Source organism: Trachypithecus francoisi, unplaced genomic scaffold (assembly GCF_009764315.1).
Source record: "Trachypithecus francoisi isolate TF-2019V2 unplaced genomic scaffold, Tfra_2.0 Lachesis_group17, whole genome shotgun sequence".
Taxonomy (NCBI): Eukaryota; Metazoa; Chordata; class Mammalia; order Primates; family Cercopithecidae; genus Trachypithecus; species Trachypithecus francoisi.
In genome coordinates this window covers 20,785,320-20,802,749 of record NW_022681462.1, presented here as the reverse complement: position 1 = coordinate 20,802,749, position 17,430 = coordinate 20,785,320, and the positions used below count along the sequence as shown (strand labels likewise).

The 17,430-nt window shown below is 45.7% G+C and overlaps 1 long non-coding RNA gene across 1 annotated transcript; it reads right to left on the bottom strand.

Annotated features, from left to right (window-relative positions):
* Positions 1-10,168: 10,168 nt before the first annotated feature.
* Positions 10,169-15,621, bottom strand: LOC117061978. Its single transcript, XR_004428167.1, has 3 exons — positions 15,417-15,621; positions 11,232-11,358; positions 10,169-11,036 (listed from the first exon to the last, which is right to left on the bottom strand). It is a non-coding gene; the product is annotated as an uncharacterized LOC117061978 (long non-coding RNA).
* Between the last annotated feature and the right edge of the window lie 1,809 nt (positions 15,622-17,430).

Genomic DNA, 17,430 nt, shown 5'->3' with positions numbered 1-17,430 from the left:
AGAAAGAGAGAACAGAACTGGCCTCAGCAACAAGAAGGAAGGAGATGCACGGTCAAGCAGCCGTGTGGGTCGATCACACTCAACATTCACACCAAGCGGAGCACAGGCAGGACCAGCCCGGGGGGGCTGAAGTGGAGGCTCTCTGGGGTGGGGGACCTCTGGGTGGGCAAGATTCTCTACCTAAAACTCATATAGAAGTTCTACACAGCAGTAGTTACAGAAAACACACACTAAGAAAAAGGCCAAAATGAAAATAGGACACCAAGTTTGGCCAACTGGGTCTCACAAACCAGTAGGTAAGAAAGCCCAGGAGGGCCCACCAGGGGAGCTGGGGGTGGGTTCCTGCCTGCAGGGGGCCTAGGACACCCCATTCCCACAGAGGAGGACCCAAGCTTTGGGGAAGAAGCTGTCAGAGTCACCCAGTGAGCTGATCAGAGCCGGAGCCACAGAGCAGGGGAGGAGCCCTGGCCACGTCCCCATGAGGGCTGAGAAGCTAGGGTGGGGGCACACCCCCAGGGGCAGATGCAAACAGTGGACTGCGGGCCCTCCTCCTGCCCAGAGGATGCTCAGCTCCCAAGGGATCACCAAGGCCTGGAACCCAGGGACACACCACCTGACCATCATGCCCAGGCCTCCTGGACCAGGCAATGTCCAGTACAGGCAGGCAGTCTGGGCTTGGGGCCAGGACAGGGGTGGATGGTCCTGCTAGGCAGGCCTCTTTCTCCCTACCAGCTGGACTGGTTGCACTGTAGTTTTGGTTCTGGCAACATATTGCTGCCCACTTTGGCCACACCAGTCCCTGGCTATGCCCAGTGCTGTCCAACCCACCTACACAGGCCCCACACACCCAGTGCCCACCAGGCTCCTGTCAGCCAGGAGGACCCATGCTCATCCCCTGAAGTATCCATGGGAGCCTACATCCCACAGGGACCCACAGCTCAGGGCCAACCTCCATGGGGGCCTCTTGGTTGTGGTGGCAGGGGTGGGGGGGAGTTGACCTCCAGCCCTCCCATTCTGGCCACTGTGTTTTGTGGGGATCATTCAGTCCTGGGAGCTTCCTGGGGACCCCAGAAGGAAGAGAACAGGGTGGTCATGGCAGCCTCAGCCCCAGGTTCTGGGTCCAAGCGCAACAGAAGGAAGAGAACAGGGTGGTCATGGCAGCCTCAGCCCCAGGCTCTGGGCCCAGGTTCTGGTTTGATCTGGGCGGTAACAACAGGTCATGTCATTCACACAAGGATTGGCTTCAATATAATGCATCAAGGGACTGTGGAGGACACAGATCAGCCTCCAGGCCAGTTACACCTGGTGGCTTAGCCAGTGCACGCTGGGGAGTGGAAAAGCTGACCCCTGACCTCCCCACCTACCCTGCCCACCAGATGCCAGTAGCAGCCAGGGATCCCTGACTTCAGGCAGAGGCAGGCAGCACAGTTGCTGCCTCCTTTGATCCCATCCCAGGGCCCACAGGGCCTGGAGAAACCTGGCAAGGGCTGAGTTGAGAGAATCAGGCAGGAGGATGCCAAGTGAAGAATATGAGGGACTGGGTATGAGGGGCACTAAGGGAGCAGGGTCTGCTTCCCCTGGGGAGGTAGCAGTGGGACATATAGTAGCCAAGGCTCCGCAGGCCCCACCCTGCTGCCAGGCACACGTGGTGCCCATACCTACCCCAACAGCTGCAGGAAGTTTCTTCATCAACAAAAGGGGAGGACACACCAACACCCACATAGGCATTGATGCCCACACACATCAGAGAAGAAAATTCCTGCTGTGCCCAAGGTGTGAGCACACCTTCCTCCCCATAGTGGGTCCAAAATTACCTGCTCCTGCCAGCACTCCCACCCCCAACTCCACAAGCTGCTGACCTCCACCATAGTGCCATGCCACGTGCCAAGAACAGCTCAGCGATACATCCCAAAGGGTGCTATCCTGGAGCGGCTGTGCTGGGCAAGGGACATGTTTCCTAGTCACAGAGGTTTTCTTTCTTTCCCACTCACTGGCCCTGTGCCTCGGTTTCCCCCACTGTGGCACAGTGTAAAAATCCCATCTTGAAGGCTAGGAACCCAGAAAGGTCACCACACCTGGTGAAATGGGGGGTGAAACTCCCTGCCTTGGACCTCTTGCTCCAGGACTGATGTCCACGTCCACTGGGACATGGCCAGGCCAGCATCCTGGGGAGGGCTGCATTCCCTGCCTGGGGAACCTTGCTCCCAGTTAGGGATCACTGGAGTCAAAGCCCCTAATGGATTGGGGGAGGCACAGGGGTAGAATGGAGGCCATCATACAGGCCTGTGTAGACCCCAGAAAATAAGCATTGAGTTCAGACTCTTGTCTGCAGCTGGCCACCTGAAAGTATTTGGGCTTTGGGGTATGATGAGGGCCTGGGGTCAGGAAACAAAGTGTTCTGGTTTGGACATGCAGGAGGTTCTCTGCAGCTCTCTCAGGTACAGGATATGTTGCTAAGTATATGCTTTTAAAAACCCTAGGAGGAAGGGGCACCCAGAAGGGGCCCTGAAGCCAAGGGAAAGGTCCAGCCTTTCCACCTGCCCAGCTGAAGACATGCTGGAGGACAATTCTCCAGAGTTTCATAACAAAGAGAAAAAAGAAATCAAAAAGACCTGGAGGATAGGCAAGCTAATGAGGGCTTACTGGGATTACTGTGCCTAATCCTCAAAACAAGCCTTCCCTATCTGTCGTCTGGGCCAGGTGAGGAAACAGGTCACAGTAGGACATTCAGACCTTGGGCAGGGTCTGAATGAAAAAAAAAAAAAAATATATATATATATATATATATATTTTTTTTTTTTTTTTTTTTTTTTTTTTTGAGACAGAGCCTTGCTCTGTAGCCCATGCTGGAGTGCAGTGGCATGATCTTGGCTCACTGCAACCTCCGCCTCCTGGGTCCCGGTTCAAGCAATTCTCCTGCCTCAGCCTCCTGAATAGCTGAGATTACAGGCATGTACCACCATGCCCAGCTAGTATGCTTTTCTTTTTCTTGAGACGGAGTCTTGCTCTGTCACCCATGCTGGAGTGCAGTGGCATGATCGACTCACTGCAATTTCCACCTCCTGGATTCAAGCTATTCTCCTGCCTCAGCCTCCCGAGTAGCTGGGACTACAGGCACCTGCCACCAAGCCCAGCTAATTTTTTGTATTTTTAGTACAGACGGGGTTTCTCCATGTTAGCCAGGATGGTCTCGATCTCCTGACCTCGTGCAACAGAGTGAGGTCGCCTGGGTGACAGAGCGAGACTAAGTCTCAAAAAAAAAAAAGAAAAAGAAAAAGAGAAAAGAACAATATAAGCCAAATTTACTCAAAAGAAATAAAAACAAGATGACAAGTCAATGGCACTGAAAAGAGAAAATCAACAGAAGAAACTCAATAGAACAATAGCTGTTTCTTCATAAAGATCAACAAAATTGGTAACTATCAAGCCAGGCTAATAAAGAAAAAAAGAAATCACACAAATTACTATAAGGTGAGTACAAAAGTAATGGCAGCTTTTGCATTCTTGGAATTTGCTGTTTGATACTGGAATACCCTCTTAAATAAATGTGGTTATGTTATTCATCATTTTAATGGGCATTTCTTGCCCTTTTTTTTTTTTTTTTTTTTAAATGACTTATTAGTTACTTATTTTAGACTATGGAAATGATGTCAGACAAAAAACAAATTCAAGCGACTTTCTTATTCGAGTTCAAAATGGGTCCTAAAGCAGGGGAGACAACTCACAACATCAACGCATTTGGCCCAGGAACTGCTAATTAATGTACAGCGCAGTGGTTCAAGAAGTTTTGCAAAGGAGGCAAGAGCCTTGAAGATGTGGAGCGTAGTGGGCAGCCACCGGAAGTTGATAACGACCAATTGAGAGCAACCACTGAATTCGATCCTCTTACAGCTACACGAGAAGTTGGCGAAGAACTGAATGTCGACCGTTCTATGGTAATCTGGCATTTGAAGCCAATTGGAAAGTTGAAAAAGCTTGATAAGTGGGTGCCTCATGAGCTGAGCAAATATTTTAAAAATCATCCTTTTGAAGTGTTATCTTCTCTTATTCTATGAAACAACAATGAACCATTTCTTGATCAGATTGTGACATGCCACGAAAAGTGGATTTCATACAACAGCCAGCTCAGTGATTGGACTAAGAAGCTCCAAACCACTTCCCAAAGTCAAACTTGCACCAAAAAAAGGTCATGGTCACTGTTTGGTGGTCAGCTGCCGGTCTTCTGATCTACTACAGTTTTTGAATCCTGGTGAAATCATTACATATGAGAAGTATGCCAAGCTAATCAATGAGATGCACGGAAAACTGCAGCACCTGGAGCTGGCACTGGTCAACAGGAAGGACCCAGTTCTCCACAATGCCTGACCACATGTCATACAACCAGGGCTTCAACGGTAGAATAAACTGGGCTATGAAGTTTTGCCTCATCTGCCATATTCATCTGACCTCTCACCAACCAACTACTACTTCTTTAAGCATCTTGACAACTTTTTGCAGGGAAAACACTTACACAACCAGCAGGATGCAGAAAATGCTTTCCAAGAGTTCATCGAACCCTGAAAGCACAGAATAAACAAGTTTACTTCTCATTGGCAAAAATGTGTTCATTGTAATGGTTTCTTTTTTTTTTTTTTTTTTTTTTTTTTTTTTTTTTAAGACAGAGTCTCACTCTGTCACCCAGGCCAGAGTGCAAAGGTGCAATCTCGGCTCACTGCAACCTCTGCCTCCTGGGTTCAAGAGATTCTCCTGCCTCAGCCGCTTGAGTAGCTGGGATTACAGGCACATGCCACTACGGCCGGCTAACTTTTGTATTTTTAGTAGAGACGGGATTTTGCCATGTTGGTCAGGCTGGTCTCAAACTCCTGACCTCCTGATCCGCCCGCCTCAGCCTCCCAAAGTGTTGGGATTACAGGCGTGAGCCACTGCGCCCAGCCCATTGTAATGGGTTCTATTTTGATTAATAAAGATGTGTGGCAGCCTAGTTATAAAAATTTAAAATTCATGGTCCAAAACCACAATTATTTTTGCACCAACCTAATAATACAAGAATTAAAAGAGGCCTTTATATTAGAGAGCCCATGGATGATAAAATAGTAAAGAATAATACAATCTCCATAACCCACAAACTTGGTAACTTAGACCAACTGGATGAATTAAAAGACAAAATCTATTAATACTAAAACACAGGAGAAATAGGTAGTCTAAATATATTTATAACTATTAATAAAATGGAATCAATACCTAATAACCTTACAGAAAACTTACATATTCCAAAAATCTGACATTCTGTCATGCTATTCTAACTGGTGGGATTCAGGGATTTCCATTTTGATAAGAACATAGGTGAGTCGCACACACTTAATTTTAGTGCTCATTGGTCAGGAAACCTATGTCCACTATAGGATACTACAGAGTGATGCGTTATGGAGAATTGAGGCAAGATAATATGATTTTCAGAGTTAAAGGAAGACAACCTGTGTTATGTACAGTAATTCCTCATAGTATCATAGGGGATACCATATTTAAACTTTGGGGTATCCCCAGGTATAATTCTTATTTGAGCCACATGTGAATTTCAGACACGGAGGCTTCCCAACTTCGGTGGCTTTCAACAAATGTGGAAGTTAATTCACAACCTATTTTGTGGAGGCATAAAATTCAATGAGCACTCATTTAACCTTTTATTTTAAATATTATTTTTGTAAGCTTTGCATTTCCAATTAGGTGAAATTTTAAATCTGTTTCAGTTCTTATCCACCTTTTTTTTTTTTTTTTTTTCCTGAGATGGAGTCTTGCCCTGTCACCCAGGCTGGAGTGCAGTGGCATGGTCTCAACTCACTGCAACCTCCACCTCCCAGGTTCAAGCGATTCTCCTGCCTCAGCCTCCCAAGTAGCTGGGATTACAGGTGCCCGCCACCATGCCTGGCTAATTTTTGTATTTTTAGTAGAGATGTGGTTTCCCCATGTTGGTCAGGCTGGTCTTGAACCCCTGACCTTGTGATCTGCCCACCTCGGCCTCCCAAAGTGCTTGGATTACAGGCCTGAGCCACCGCGCCCAGCCTCTCCACTCTTTTTAGGTGGAGGGGAGTAAGGGTTGCTTTAAGTTAGGAGGGACTCCCATGTACCCAACCCAGTTGTGTAAATTTCTTCCTTCAGAGTTCTTCAAATCAGCATCACCATTGTTAAAGGCCTCCCACATGGTAATAATTGTGCTACAGGGTTTTATGAACATGAAGTTTATGTTTGGCTGAATTAACCTCGTTGCTGTGGCACCAGGGGGCCATAGGTGTTTTCACCAATTATGAAGCGAGTTCACTGTGCAATGGCTACCAACTTTTCTGAGTACAATGAGACCAAACACATTCATACATAAATTACATGAAGTGAATTTATTATTTACAAATAGCAAACAAAAGACAACAGAAGTCTAGGATTCAATATGAACCGCTACCACAAGATCAGGAAGGCTACCCAGAGCAGACGGATGGAGTTTTGACCGTCAATGCTTCACTTGCACTACAACTGAGGGACCCCAGAAAGCAGCCCACCTTGGGCTTTCTCCCAGGATGTGGTTTGCTGGACACAAGCGTTAAAGGCCATTCTGTTTCGAGCAGGGACTATAACAGAGCCTGGGTTGTTCTGACCAATGTCACCTGATTATAAGGATATTGCATTCCCAGCATATCATACCGTTATCTTGAGAACTACCAGTAAGAAAAGGAGGACAATGGCCCTGCACCCTTAAAACTGAAGGATCAGGATATTTGTTGTGACAAGAGGCACAGGCAGTAGCAACAGAGTGTTAGCCATCTACTAGTTCTCTTGACCGGAGCATGGCACCTGACTGCTTTTCTCTTTCCTTTCAATGGAAACTGTTTCAGAATATTTTGAATATTTTGAGTTTCTACATCTATAGAGTTGCAGTGCATGATCACTGGCAGTGTAGACTCTCTGCATGGTTAAAGGAAAGAGTTCAGGAGCCCATCAACCCTGAGGAGGAGACCACCTAATCCTCCAGAGAGTGCCACTCCATCTTCCTGGGGTTAGCTCCACATACAGTAAGGCCATTACGTCTAAGGCCGTCAAGACTTGCAGTCCAAAGATTAGACTTTTGACATGCTGATAAGCAGCAGTGATAAGGAAAGCCCACACACTGGCTAGGAATTTTTCAATGAAAGCAGCTGAGACGCCTCTTCATACGCTTCGGTAGGGGCTAATATCAAACTCTTTCTTCCCATTTTCTTTACTCATCAGTGCCTGAACCATGAGGCACCATAGAAGTACACCTCATCGGGAGGGTGTATGGGACAGGAGCAAGGGGAGCAGCAGCACAAGAAACAAACAAGGCCACTACTTCTGCCTACATAATAACTATTGTCTTGGAGTGTACAATAATTAATAATGTTCACATGGCTACCCTAAGCATACAGAGATGGTGACCAAAGTAGATGCAGGGACTACAGAGATACAGCCTGATTCTTGCTAATTAGGACTTAAGTGTTGGCTTATGTGCTGTGCTCTTGTGCATGAATAAGCCAGGGCCTCAAAACTGCCTGCTAAGCACAGGCCAAATGTCATGCTGGGGTGCAATTAAACATTCATGTCTAGGAGATGAGAGCATTTTAGTGTGGGAGAAGATGACAACACCTGAAGACCACAAAACACTGTGCAGACCAAAGAGAAGGCCCATCGTCAGCTCACAGTTCTGACCCAGGTGACTAGTGATGTGTTATGGAACCGTCAGCCAACAGCAGGTAGGTCAAGTTGAGCAGGCGTCCTGCATGAGGGCTGGTCCATTCCATTTGTGTTGCCAGTTGCTTCAATAGCGTCTCATGCACACCACTGGTGAGGAAGGAATTTGCACCCTACGTTTACTGGCACCGTTAAACACATAACATCTACTACTAAACAGATAAGCCAAACATCAGTTATTAATTACATATAGGAGGATGGTATAAGCTCCCACAGGCCCAAACATGGATTAACTTGGGAGCAGAGAGTGGTATAGCATTAAAAAAGTGAGGATGTTCCTTTTTTTTTTGAGACAGAATCTCGCTCTGTCACCCTTGCTGGAGTGCAGTGGTGTGATCTCAGCTTACTGCAAGCTGTCTCCCGGGTTCACGCCATTCTCCTGCCTCAGCCTCCCTAGAAGCTGGGACTACAGGCGCCCACCACCACGCCCGGCTAATTTTTTGTATTTTAATAGAAACGGGATTTCACCGTGTTAGCCAAGATGGTCTCGATCTCCTGACCTCGTGATCCGCCCGCCTCGGCCTCCCTAAGTGCTGGGATTACAGGCGTGAGCCACTGCGCCCGGCCGAGGATGTTCCTTTGTTCCTACAGGAGTATGTGATTGGTTTGTCTGTTGGCTGGTAGGGAACTGAATCATGTGACACTGACTGGTAAGACTGTAATACCGTAAAATACAATATATAAACTATAATACCATAATGGTGTAATAATATCTACTACAATACTAAAGGCACCGATGAAAAGCCCAACACTATCATATGTGACTGACAGACTGAATGCTTCCTCCCTCAGACTGGTTACAACATATTGTCCTATCACAGTTCTCTCTCCTTCATTCAAAGTGAACAATCCAAGTAACAGACAGAAATAATAAAGAATAAAGGGCAACAAATGCAAAGGACTCACAAGGATACTCTATGGTAAACTTTATGTACTTAAGAATTAATACCAACTCATTATTAGCAAAAAATAAACATCTTTACATCAAGAGTAGTTTTTCCTTTAATAAAAAAAGGTGGAATGTGTATAATGGACAAGGGATAATCAAAATTTGCCAAATGAGGCTAGTAAGACAATCCCAACAATTCACAATTATTATTCACTGGTCCATTAATCACAGGACAATACATACAAATGAAACTCACCTGGCCGGGCACGGTGGCTCATGCCTGTAATCCCAGCACTCTGGGAGGCCAAGGCGGGCAAATCATGAGGTCAGGAGTTCAAGACCAGCTTAGCCAATATGGCAAAACCCTGTCTCTACTAAAAATACAAAGAATTAGCTGGACGTAGTGGCAGGCGCCTGTAGTCCCAGCTACTCGGGAGGCTGAAGCAGGAGAATCACTTAAACCCAGGAGGCGGAGGTTGCAGTGAGCTGAGATCGTACCACTGCACTCCGGCCTGGACAACAAAGTGAGACTCCATCTCAAAAGAAAATAATAATGAAATAAAAAAATAAACTTACCTACATATTAGAAAAACATCAAAATTCAACCATGAATCCAGCACATTATCAAATGAATAGACAAAAATTCTACCAACAAACTTAAGAAAATATCATTATCTATGAAATTCAAGTACTACTGCTTAAAGAGCAGTTACAGAACTCTTACCTCAAGGTTTCCCTGCAAAACAAGGTGAAATGCATACTCAAGACTCTTTAAGAATGAGCCACTGATAAAAACAATATACTTGTAACTTGTGTAACATTTCATACATTTTTTTCAAGCACTGCACAATAATTAATTTGCATCAGGCTTTCCAAATTAGAAAAACTTCACTTATAGAACTTCTTTCCAGTGGGAGTTTTCACATGACTTTTCAAGTAAATGTTAAAACTGGAAATATTCTTGCAGTTTCTAAACTATTAGAGTTTTAATCCTGTGTACGTTCTTGTATTTACAAGGTCCAGCCAGCTACAGTGTGCATTTTCATATGTCCTTGAGTGGGTATGAGAGAAATGAAACATTCCCACATTCTGGACATTCATAGGGTTTTTCTCAGGAATGAGCTGATGTCTTCAAATGGAACTAACACAACTGAAGGCCTTACCACAAATTTAAATTCAAAAGGCTTTTCTCCACTCTGAGTCCTCCCAAATCTTCAAAAACAGGAAAATCTGAAGGCTTGACCACATTTCCTACATTCTTAAGGTTTCTCTGCAGTGTAAGCTCTTTCATGTTTATGAAGGAATGGGAAAGAGTAAATGTTTTACCACATTTCTTACATTCAAGGGGCTTTATATCTATTTTTTTTTTTTTTTTTTTGAGATGGAGTCTCACTTTGTCACCTGGCTGGAGTGCAGTGGCACAATCTCAGCTCACTGCGACCTCCGCCTCCTGGGTTCAAGTGATTCTCCTGCCTCAGCCTCCTGAGTAGCTGGGATTACAAGCATATGCTACCACACCCAGCTAACTTTTGTATTTTTAGTAGAGACGAGGTTTCACCATGTTGGCCAGGATGTTCTCGATCTCCTGACCTCGTGATCCGCATGCACAGGGCTTCCCCCCAACCCCCCATGGCTTTTTATGTCCTTGAAAAAGAATTAAGACAACTGAAATATGCCACCATGCCCAGTTAATTATTTTCTTTTTTTTTTTTTTTTGAGACGGAGTCTCGCTTTGTCGCCCAGGCTGGAGTGCAGTGGTGCGATCTCGGCTCACTGCAAGCTCTGCCTCCCGGGTTCACGCCATTCTCCTGCCTCAGCCTCCTGAGTAGCTGGCGTGAGCCACCACGCCCGGCATTATTTTATTTTTTGTAGAGACAGGGTTTCACCATGTTGACCAGGTTGTTTCACACTGTTTTAATCCAGGCTGGTTAGGAACTCCTGGGCTCAAGCAATACACACACCTTGGCCTCCCAAAGTGCTGGGATTATAGGCTGAGTCACTACACCCAGCCTCTATATCATGACTTCTTTCATGGGGAGTAAGGTGACGGGAACAAGTGTAGGCTTTACCACATCTCTTACATTCATAGGGTTTCTCTCCAGTATGAATTCTTTCATGGAGGTGAAGGGAACTGAGGTGACTGAAGGCTTGGTCACATTGTTTACATTCATAGGGTTTCTCTCCAGTATGAGTACTTCTATGGTCACAAAAGGAACTCAAACGACTAAAGGCTTTGCCACATTGTTTACGTTCACAGGGTCTCTCTCCAGTATGAATGCTTCCATGCTAAGATTCCTTCAGAGGACTTTATTTCCTCTTCTCAGTGCAAATTATCTTATATCTTTCCCAGGTTTTTCGAAGTGATCTTCAATATTCTGGTCTTTCCATTTGTTTCCTAAAATGCAGACCCACAAAATTATCATGAATTATTACAAACTATAGAAACATTACTAGATTTCATGTTCATTGTACACAGTGCCCATGCCTAATTTATTCACCAAATCATTCCCTTGCCACATTCCAAATCACAAACAGCACTGATGATAGGGAAATACTTCTGTAATTAAGTGAAATGTGTTGTCATTCTTACCTACGGAAGCCAGGTTCCTGCAGGTTTCCTGCATCACTTCTCTGTAGAGATTCTTCTGAGAAGAATCTAGCAAAGCCCATTCCTCCTGGGTAAAGTTCATAGCCACATCCTCAAAAGCCACGGAGTCCTAGAACATTCCACACATGTGGATAGAAGGATGGGTGAGACTGACAGCACTGGGAATCTATACTCAATTCATAAGCTGTTTACATGATTCTAAAATTTTCAAGCATTTATTCTATGACTTGATTGTCACAACTCTTACTCTGTTCACACATACTCCCTCCCATACAGCAGTACTAATGCTAGAATTGAACTATTCAAAAAGGCAACAGCAAAGTAGAAACACCCATCTCATCAGAGAATCCAGGGAGTAAGATGTGCTGCTAGGAGTTACCTTTTAACTTCACTTTGTACATTTCTAGTATCTGTCATAATAAAGTCCCACCTGATGTGCATAAGTGAGTTAATAGTCCTGAGACTATTTATTCTTAAAAATGCCTGCTCGTAAAGTTCAATCTTTGTTTGTATTAGTAACTTACATTTTGAAAGGGATTCCATCAACCCAAGTAATAAGAACGACTCACAGCATCTAAATGGCTTATGCAATATATTTGCCAAAACTTTTTCTGCTGAAGGTCTATTATTTTGTGTCACTGCAGTGGTGCTTAGGGAACCAAACACCAAAACACAGTCTGAACACAAGTGTTCAATGAGTTTCCCTGGTAGTTAACTAGGGAGTTGAGCCCATTCCATGTGATTACACCAAGAGAGAAAGGCTTATTACATTTAATTTGAGTAGTAAATAAAACCAATAATTGATATTTAACAATACTAATACAACAATTTTTAAAATTTCTATTGCACAATCTCAAGGCAGAAAGGAATAAGAGGAAATATGACACGTTTTTTAAAATGACATTAATGTCACCACTTCCAGATGCTGTTCCTATGAAATCACATAAATTCCCAAATCAGGTTGTTTTAGGCAAGAAAAACTACTTTTTCACATGTAGTAAAAATGACAAATATCTAATGATTTTTAGTCATCTAAAAAAAGAGTGATGGCTTGTCTAACATACTTCTAAGATTTTCAAACGAAAATATTCAGGACAGCACAGTATTAGCAGAGAGATGAGCAAGCAGACCAAGGGGAAAAAAAGTCTTAATGACCCAGCATTTACATGGAAAGCTGAGGAATGATAGAGTAGGCACTGTAGAATAGAAAAAGAAATCACATGCACTTTAAAATATGAGGCAAACCAGGCTGGCATCTACTTGGGAAAATGCACTGCATTCTTCTCTATTCCATGAACAATAATCAACTTATTATATATCAAATATGAAAGACAAAACCAGAACACTTTCAGAAGTCACAGGAAGACTTTTTTTTACGAAGGATTAGGCAGAATTTTTTTTATGTAGGAAAAAAGTGATAAAGGAACAAACAAACTCAAACATATTAAAATTTAGGGAATAAAAAGAAAATAGAGTGAACCGGGCGTGGTGGCTCACGCCTGTAATCCCAACACCTTGGGAGGCTGAGGCGGGCAATCACCTGAGGTCAGGAGATTGAGACCAGCCTGGCCAACATGGCAAAACCCCGTCTTTTTGTTGTTTGTGTGTTTGTTTGTTTGTTTGAGACGGAGTCTTGCATTGTCGCTTGGGCTGGGGTGCAGTGGCAAGATCTTGGCTCACTGCAAACTCCACCTCCCAGGTTCAAGCAATTCTCTTGCCTCAGCCTCCTGAGTAGCTGGGATTATAGGTGCCTGCCACCACGCTCAGCTAATTTTTTGTATTTTTAGTAGAGACAGAGTTTCACCATGTTGGCCAGGCTGCTCTGGAACTCCTGACCTCGTGATCCGCCCACCTTGGCCTCCCAAAGTGCTGGGATTACAGGCATGAGCCACCGTGCCAGGCCTAAAACCCTGTGTTTACTAAAAATACAAAAATTAGCTGGGTATGGTGGTGGGTGCCTATAGTCCCAGTTACTCGGGAGGCTGACACAGGAGAATGGCTTGAACCCGGGAGGCAGAGGTTGCAGTAAGCAGAGATGGCGCCACTGCACTCCAGCAGGGCTACAGAGCAAGACAGCGTCTCCAAAAAGCAAAAAACAACAACAAAAAAACCCTCAGATATCCAAATAAGAGGATACAGATGTGTCCACTGTCATAAATTCTTCACCATGCTACAAGAGGGGAACTGACATTTTGGTGAATCTTTGTAAATCATCAATTTATCTATCACACTTTTAGTTCACCAGTAGCATTTACAAAGCTAAGTCCTACAATTCCATTTGAAATTACTCTTAAAAAGAACAGACCTTTAAAACTTACTACACTCACTCTGGGGAAGAAATAAATAAAAATTTTTAGCAAATAAAATACATCATTTTACCTTGCCTCTTTGGAAATAGTATTTTTATCTTTCAAGCTGTACTGACAAAATGTATCTTATAGTCAATGAAAAACTGAAACTCAAATAAGCGGACAAGCCTTTTCAAGGTAAACTCAGGGAGAGGCAGTGCTGACTCCAACACAGACCTTTCTAAGTGTCACAGCAGGCCATTCTATCCCTCAGGACACCCATCCTGTTCAGTAAAGTACTCAGTGACCACCTAGGAGGCACTGGCACTGCTCTTTGTCCTCCTGTGTGCCTTAAGTGCATTTTAATATTCAGGTTCTTGCACATCCTCTCTGGGGTGGAATCTAGAGAGCAGAAATCATTTCTGCCTTTTCCTCTCAATAGCAGCATCCAATTGGCAGACCATCAATGTGTCTCTGAGGAATAAAAACTCGGGCTGGAGGAACAATTTTAATGACCTAACTTTAATGACATTACATTGTATTGTCCATTAATTTTAATGTCCTAAAATTCTAATGACCCTAAGGTGTCACCATTTTAGATGAAACTATACCAGGAGATTCCCCTAAGGCCAAGAGCATCCAGCTGCTCCCCTGAGAGACTCTACCCCCTACCTCAGGCTGTCCTTGGGGATGAGATGACCCCGGGGCTGATACTCACTAGACCCTCCAATAGACATGGCCACTGTGGGTATCCTGGGTCATCCCCAGACAGTTCTAAAATGCCAGAACTAGGAAAAGACAGGAGGGTGGCTGAGGACACAACACCCTGTAACGTTTTCACGGGGGGACCTCAACCTAAAGACACTTTGGTAATACGTACACTTAGGAAAGATGAAAAGAAGAGAGGCACAAAGATTTTTTTTACAGTAGAGTGTCAATGATTTATTCTCCGCTTTCCTCTCATGTAAAACGTTTGGAAACAGAAAAATATTTTGGCCAAGGTGGCTCAGCTTGCAATCCCTGCGCTTTAGGAGGCCGAGGTGGGCGATCAATTAAGGTCAGGAGTTTGAAACCAACCTAGCCAACATGGCGAAACCCTGTCTCTATTAAAAATACAAAAATTAGCAGGACGTGGTAGTGGGCGCCTATAAGCCCAGCTACTTGGGAGGCTGAGGCAGGAGAATCACTTGAACCCGGGAGTCAGAGGTTGCAGTGAGCTGAGACTGCACCATTGCACTCCAGTGTATATATGTATATCTACACATGTATATATGTATATATGTATATATACACGTGTATATATGTATATATGTGTGTATATATGTATATATGTATGTGTGTGTGTGTGTATATATATGTATTGTTTGCTTCCTCATTAACCTTATCAAAGCCTCTCATTTACGCCCCTCCTGTGGACCCCAAACCACAAACCATGACTGCGGTACCTGGTTTATGAATCGCCATTTGCTCAAATACACCGTTTAACGTTTTAACAAAGCCTCAGGTTAATTTTAGGGGGAGAAAGGTGGGACTGGAAGCTCCGTGAACCACAGCTCCTCCCACGCTGGAACCCCGCACACCGAGTCGGGGCTCTCCCGGATCACCCTCCCGTGGTCACCGCACCACCTGGGTCGGGGAGGCGCGGGGTTCCCGAGAGGGCTTCGGCCGGCGGAAGTGGCGCCAACGGGTACAGACAGGACGCAGGGGTCCCGCTGCCCGCCCCGCCCCGCCCCGCCCGGCCCGGCCCTGCACAGAAGGGGACTGAGGCCTGGCTGCGCCGCGACGACTCGGTCTGCAGGTTCCGCAGCCGATGGCTGGTTCCAGCAGGTTTCAACCAGCCCTCTTCCCCACTTCGGGAAGTCAGGCGCAGTCCACTCACCACTCCTCGGCTTCCCGGGTGTCCTGGCGTCAGCTAGGGATGTCCCAATACCCGCAGGTCACAGGGTGGCAGAGGCTGCTGCAGAGCCACCTGGGCTTCCCAGAGCCAAGAAGTAGCAGCGGAGACTAACAGAAAGAGCCTACTGTAGCGAAGGCGAAACAAAGCGCCCGCCAGCCAGATTCCGGAAGCCGCCCTCTCCTTTCCGGCGGCGCTCCTGATTGAACTGTCCCCACCCCAGCGCCCCTGATTATATGGGGCTTCAGGCCCCACCACCTCAGGCCCTGAGTGACAGGACATTGCGATCTCACCTGAGGCTGAATGAGGCCAGAATGACCTTTTTGGCCTAGCGGTTTGTAGAGGGTGCCTCCTTCCTGCGCTGGGATCTGACCGTGCAAGGAGGATATTCGCATTTAACCTTGTATACAAGGTTATAGCTATTTGTGCATAATATATATATATATAATTGCAAGCAATATAACGACAATTCTGTAACTACCCAGTGGGTTCACCGTGCCCGCTACCTAGACAAAGCCGATTTCTCAAGACGGGGGAATAGTAATAGCGAAAGAGTAATTCACGCAGAGTGGGCTGTGCGGGAGACCGGAGTTTTTTATTTTATTTTCTTTTATTTTATTTTTTTATTTTATTTTATTTTATTTTTTGACACGGAGTCTCGCTCTGCCGCCCAGGCTGGAGTGCAATGGCCGGATCTCAGCTCACTGCAAGCCCCGCCTCCTGGGTTTACGCCATTCTCCTGCCTCAGCCTCCCAAGTAGCTGGGACTACAGGCGCCCGCCACGTCGCCTGGCTAGTTTTTTTGTATTTTTTAGTAGAGACGGGGTTTCACCGTGTTAGCCAGGATGGTCTCGATCTCCTGACCTCGTGATCCGCCCATCTCGGCCTCCCAAGTGCTGGGATTACAGCTTGAGCCACCGCGCCCGGCCTATTTTATTTTATTTTATTTATTTATTTTTATTTATTTATTTTTTTTTTTTTTGAGGCGGAGTCTTGCTCTGCCACCCAGGCTGGAGTGCAGTGGCCGGATCTCAGCTCACTGCAAGCTCCGCCTCCCGGGTTTACGCCATTCTCCTGCCTCAGCCTCCCGAGTAGCTGGGACTACAGGCGCCCGCCTCGTCGCCCGGCTAGTTTTTGTATTTTTAAGTAGAGACAAGGTTTCACCCTATTAGCCAGGATGGTCTCGATCTCCTGACCTCGTGATCTGCCCGTCTCGGCCTCCCTTTATTTTATTTTTTTGAAACAGAGTCTTGCTCTGTCGCCCAGGCTGGAGTGCAGCCTCGGAGTTTTATGCTTATTCAAATCAGTCTTCCTGAGCATTTGGGGATAAAGAGTATTTAGAAAGTTTATTTTGGCCGGGCGCGGTGGCTCAAGCCTGTAATCCCAGCACTTTGGGAGGCCGAGAAGGGCGGATCACGAGGTCAGGAGATCGAGACCATCCTGGGTAACACGGTGAAACCCCGTCTCTACTAACAAAAATACAAAAAATTAGCCGGGCGAGGTGGCGGGCGCCTCTAGTCCCAGCTACTCGGGAGGCTGAGTCGAGAGAGGGAGGCTGAGTCGAGAGAATGGCATGGCGTAAACCCGGGAGGCGGAGCTTGCAGTGAGCTGAGATCCCGGCCACTGCACACCAGCCTGGGCGACAGAGCGAGACTCTGTTATGCCCAGACCGTTTATTCCCCGAAGAAGACCACCAGAGTCCAGAGTCAAAGCCAAGCGGCAAGGATCTTTAATGCAAGTTCGAACTTGGTCCCTCCGTTCTACAACATGCAAGAGGGCCCCAAACAATGCGTGCGCTTGCTTTTTATAGCTCAAGGTAAACAGGACTTGTCAGGTTACAGAGGAACAAGGCATTTCTCTAGGCTACAGCATTACAATTGGTTTACATGTTAATGTTAAGTTATGCTTTTAGCAGCCTTCTTATTGGTTCCTGCGCTTTTACAAACGGTTGTAACCTTATTGGAGCTTCTCCAGGTGTTGTTTTTCTTAATGTGTTTGTG